Genomic DNA, 5,747 nt, shown 5'->3' on the forward strand with positions numbered 1-5,747 from the left:
ACCTTGCAAGCGCTAGCCAAGGAAAGGTCAACACTGCGTTTGTTGCCATGGCTTCCCATATGGTCCCCCCAAGCCAGGCGCAATTTCTTAGCGCTTAGCCAGGATTAACCCAGAGCATCATACTTGGGTGGCCCGAAAAAACAAAAGCAAAAACAAAAAAAGGAAACTTTTTCTGTGGTGATCACCAGCAGCCTAGCCTTGAAAAAATCCCCTCACTTTGCCATCTAACTGCATGTAAAGCCACACTGCATTAGAAACTCCGATTTCTGCAGGAAGCGGCTTTGTCATACAAAGGATTCAAGGAAAGAAGATCTCCTGAATTAAGTGGAGCGGGTGCCTGCTGCAAAGAGTCGATGTGCTAACGCCCACTCTCAACTTTATAGATGACACACCTGAAACTCCATCTAATGTGAGACATCTGCAATAAACTTCATTGGCACCCGTTGATGGGCAGTCTCAACTTCGAAAAGCGCTGTTCCCTGTTAATCCGTCGAAAAATAAATGTCTTCTGTCAATCTGTCGAAACAATGTCAAAGTGCCCCACCCTGTAGAAATTATGCCCACAGTGCCATGTCCACAAGAAACTTTTTATTTAGAAGGGAAAATGGGGGAGGGGAAAATAAAAAAGAAAAATGGCCATTTTTAATTTTTAATAGTTTTTATTGTGACCAAAGTGAATAACAAATCCTTCACAGTAATATTTAAGGTACATAGTGCCAATGAATCAGAGCCATTATAACCATCAGGGTTGTCCTCCCTTTACCCTTTCCCAGCATGTTTCCCATATCGCCCTTCTTTGCCCCCCCCCACCCAGAGCTAGTGTGACTGTTCCCATCTATGTATAGTTTGTTGTAAATCGGTTATCGATTCTGTTGTTGTTGACTTTGGGTTTGGTGTTTAAGTCCGATCATTTTTTATTTCCACTCAATGTTCATATGTCTGTTTGGTCCTGGTACCATTCATTTCTATTTTCCCCCTCAATTCATGAGGTAGAACAAGATGATTCAAGTTGTTTGGTTCTGTTGAATGAAGACAGAAAAAAAGACAGACATAGGGAGAGAGAAGGAGAGAGAGAGAGAGAGAGAGAGAGAGAGAGAGAGAGAAAGAGAGAGAGAGAAGAATGTCATAAGAAAAATCAACGAAAAAACAAAAAAAATTTTAAAAAAAAGGTAAAGGAAGGAGTGCTGGTGTGACAAGAATTTGTGCTTTCTTTTTTATTTTTATTTTTTGCATAGGCATAGTAATATTGAGGAAATAGAGAGAATTGTCTTGGCCTAAGACAGTGCTTCTCAATTATTTTCTATCATGCTACCTTAGGAAGAAGAAAACATCTTTGCGCCCCCCCTGCACGACTGTAAATAGTATATTTATTAAAAATAAATTTAAGTCTACTGCCATACCACCCTGAAAGCATCTGATCTTGTCTGCTATCGGAAGCTAAGAAGGGTTGGCCTGGTTAGTACTTGGATGGGAGATCACCTGTGAATACCCGGTGCTGTAGGCTTAAAAAACGAAAAAAAACTTTAACCTGCAAAACAAAAACAAAAATAAATTTAATAATACATTATAATATTCTAATATATTATATAATATATATTATCATGTATTATATATTATATTATACTATATTATAATATTATTATATAATATATAAAACAATACATTATATTTATTTATTTATATTATTATATATTATATTATAGTATTATTATATTATATATAATATAATAATATATAATATACTATATTATATTTATTATATATATGTATTTATATTATTATAATATAATAATATAAAAATAATAATATAATAAAAATATAATAAAAATTAAAATAATAATTTTAGCTGAATTTTAATCAGAGGTGATGTCTGAATTAATGTCTACAAGGAACACCTTTTGCAATGCATACCTTTTGGTATGAACATAAAAGACTTTCCTTAATTGTCTTTGGGATTCCCCAGGCTATATTTTTAGAAATATATTACTGGAACAAATGAAAACTCAATTTCTAGGTTTTTAAGGAAAGGTCAAAAGGTTGGACCAGTTGACACTGGTCAACAGTTCCTTGACTGTTGAAAATAGTCAAGTAACTTTACTGTAAGTAACTTTTTACTGTTTAAAGTAAGTAAAAAAGAAAGCAGATTAGAGCTATTTCTGAGCAGAGAGACAGGAGTAACCCCTGAGTACCGCCGGGTGTGGCCCAAAAAACGAGAGAGAGAGAGAGGGGGGGGGGCTAGGAAGGTACAGTAGCCCCGAAAATAAGCCCAGTGGATAGTTAAAAAAAATCTATGGATCAGAAAGAAAGAGAGTGGGGCAGGCCGGTGGCGCTGGAGGTAAGGTGCCTTCCTTGCCTGCGCTAGCCTAGGGACGGACTGCGGTTCGATCCCCCGGCGTCCCAAGAAGCCAGGAGCAACTTCTGAGCACATAGCCAGGAGTAATCCCTGAGCGTCACAGGGTGTGGCCCAAAAAACCAAAAAAAAAAAAAAAAGAAAGAAAGAGATTCAACACCAAGTCTTATGGGATTCTAAGCACATCTTTATTGCACATGGGAGGAGTTTGCGCCTGGGGAAGCTTCGCCTGGACAGTGTCCATATTGCTGTCCCTCCTACTCTCGGTATCCTCAAAAGGGCAGATCACAGACACAGTCAACGCTGCGGTTGAATCCGCTCTAAAGGGCTCCAGGAAACCCGGAGGTGGCACCTCGGTGCAGAGAGGTGGGCGCCGGGCGATCTGGAAGAAGCACCGTGGAGGTGGCCTGGGTGTTATCCGGGCGCCAATCGTGAACTAAGGCCGCGGGTACAGGGAGTGCTCGGGGTTGGAGGCGGCGGTGGACTGAAGACTGAGGGGGCGGGACGGGGCGCGGCTCCCGCGGGCTTGTGTTTCCAGAAGGGAAAAGGCCCGTGACCCGCTTAGTGGGAGGTGTCCGGGAGCCCGGCAGGGACTCTCAGAAAGGGGGTGCAGGCTCCCAAGCTCCCCTTCCGCCGCCGGCTCCGCCGCCACCGCCGCCTTGTCTGGCCGCGACTTCGCTTCCTTCTCCGGGGCCTCTTGCGAGCTCGTGGCCGAGTCTCACGCGATACTGCAGTGTGGACCAACTCCTGCCGCTTCACCTGCGCATCTACCGCGGCCGCCCTCTCAGCTGCCGCTTCCTCTGGCGCCTGATCGCCGCCCCCGAAACTCCCACAAACCACGCCTTGACCTTGACCTGCTCCCCCAATGGAAAGGGAAGTGCTGCCCTGTGCTCTTCCTTCGCCGCTAATCTCGCTTTAAAAAATATCTTTCATCAGGCCGCCGAAATTTTGTCCAAGTGCCATGCTGTGTAGAAATGAAGTCTAGAATCTGGCGTCTGCAAGAAACTGCATCGTGCTCATCCCTCAGATGATTCGATGGATGAAGAACGCTAGGTGCGGGCGTTAACACCTGTTGCTGCCAATAGGTAAGACGTAGAAACTCAAACTCTCAAATTACAGAAGCCGAATCTGCTTTACAGAAGACACTTCTTTTCAGCTCCCATGGGTTCTTCATCCATTGAATCCTCTGAAGGACCAACACCACGAAAATTTCTTACAGATAGCACCTACTAGATGGAGCATCTATGGAAGTGCAGCACTTCTACACAGGTTAGCTAGACCGACATCAAGTTTTCCGAAGGCGAAGTTGCCCATTAAAGGCGCGGAGGGCACTGTCGACAGAGTTTCTAAGATAGCGCTGCACATTGAAACTTTTAGGCTGGCTGACCTTGTACTTAATAGACGAGGCAGCCTGTCAATGGAGCAGACACAAAGCTTCATGCGGATGCCGCACAGCCCACAATTTCAGACGCATCTTGTGTAATTGAGAATGAGAACTTCCACATTTTGTGCACAGCTGGTCTGCTCATAATCACTCCTGATGGTGCTCAGTGCTCAGGGGACCACATGGGATGCCAGGAATTGAGCCAGGGTCAGCCTCGTGTAAACGTTTCTCGAGGAGCAACTGAACGGAAAGTTTCCTGGCAACATAAAAAGACCTTGGGAATGTGATAATGAGCATGAAGTCTCATGGTTGTTCCGTGGTTGTTCCCGTGACTATATGTTTCAAGGATGGAGAAACCCTGAATCTCTCAGGCCAGTGCTTCTCAAATAGTGGGGCGCACTCCCCCGGGGGGGGGGAGGCTCGAGGCCCCTTAAAGGGGAGTGTTTGACCTTGGCAATCACTACCATAACAAGTTAAGCCCCCTGTTTATGTCTCTATATGTCTTTGGAGCTGAGAGTTGCTGTGTCTTGCTTCAAACCCCGCTTCCAAAAGCTATGATTGCAAAACGTGTTCCTTGTAGACATTAATCCAGACATCACCTCTGATTAAAAATCAGCTAAAATTATTTTTTAAAATTATTTTTGTTTTTGTTTTGCAGGTTAAAGTTTTTTTTTCCTTTTTTAAGCCTACAGCACCCGGTATTCACAGGTGATCTCCCATCCAAGTACTAACCAGGCCAATCTTTCTTAGCTTCCGATATCAGATGAGATCAGATGCTTTCAGGGTGGTATGGCAGTAGACTTAAATTTATTTTTAATAAATATACTATTTACAGTCGCGCATGGGCTCAAAAATGTTTTCTTCTTCCTAAGGGGGCATGATAGAAAATAATTGAGAAGCACTGTCTTAAGCCAAGACAATTCCCTCTATTTCCTCAATATTATTATGCCTATGCAAAAATTAAAAATAAAAAGAAAGCACAAATCCTTGTCACACCAGCACTCCTTCCTTTACCTTTTTTTTTAATTTTTTATTGTTGTTCGTTGATTTTTATTATGACTTTCTTTTCTCTCTCTCTCTCTCTCTCTCTTTCTCTCTCTCTGTCTGTCTTTTTTTCTGTCTTCATTAAACAGAACCAAACAACTTGAATCATCTTGTTGTACCTCATGAATTGAGGGGGAAAATAGAAATGAATGGTACCAGGACCAAACAGACATATGAACATTGAGTGGAAATAAAAAATGATCGGACTTAAACACCAAACCCAAACAACAACAGAATCAATAACCTATTTACAACAAACTATACATAGATGGGAACAGTCACACTATCTCTGGGGTGGGGGGCAAAGAAGGGAGATATGGGAAACATGCTGGGAAAGGGGTGAAGGGAGGACAACCCTGATGGTGAGAATGTCCCTGATTCATTGCCACTATGAACCTTAAATATTACTGTGAAGGATTTGTTATTCATTTTGGTCACAATAAAAAACTATTAAAAATTAAAATGGCCATTTTCTTTTTTATTTTCCCCTCCCCCATTTTCCCTTTTAAATAAAAAGTTTTTTGTGGACATGGGCATAATTTCTACACGGTGGGGCACATTGACATTGTTTCGAGGGATTGACAGAAGACATTTATTTTTCGACGGATTAACAGGGAACAGCGCTTTTCGAAGTTGAGACTGCCCATCAACGGGTACCATTGGAGTTTATTGCAGAGGTCTCACATTAGATGGCGTTTCAGGTGTGTCATCTGTAAAGTTGAGAGTGGGCGTTTGCACATCGTCTATTTGCAGCAGGCACCCGCTCCACTGAATTCAGGAGATCTTCTTTCCTTGAATCCTTTGTATGACAAAGCCGCTTCCTGCAGAAATCGGAGTTTCTAATGCAGTGTGGCTTTACAGGCATTTAGATGGCGAAGTGAGGGAATTTTTCAAGGCTAGGCTGCCGGTGATCGTCACAGAATAAATTTCCTTTTTTTGTTTTTGTTTTTGTTTTTTCGGGCCACTACC

At 42.5% G+C, this 5,747-nt stretch overlaps 2 pseudogenes; one reads left to right on the forward strand and one right to left on the reverse strand.

Annotated features, from left to right (window-relative positions):
* Positions 1-1,386: 1,386 nt before the first annotated feature.
* On the forward strand, positions 1,387-1,504 carry LOC126002994 (uncharacterized; annotated as a pseudogene).
* Positions 1,505-4,417: 2,913 nt separating this feature from the next.
* On the reverse strand, positions 4,418-4,535 carry LOC126002968 (uncharacterized; annotated as a pseudogene).
* Between the last annotated feature and the right edge of the window lie 1,212 nt (positions 4,536-5,747).

The sequence above is a fragment of the Suncus etruscus genome, chromosome 2 (genome assembly GCF_024139225.1).
Source record: "Suncus etruscus isolate mSunEtr1 chromosome 2, mSunEtr1.pri.cur, whole genome shotgun sequence".
NCBI classification, from domain to species: Eukaryota; Metazoa; Chordata; class Mammalia; order Eulipotyphla; family Soricidae; genus Suncus; species Suncus etruscus.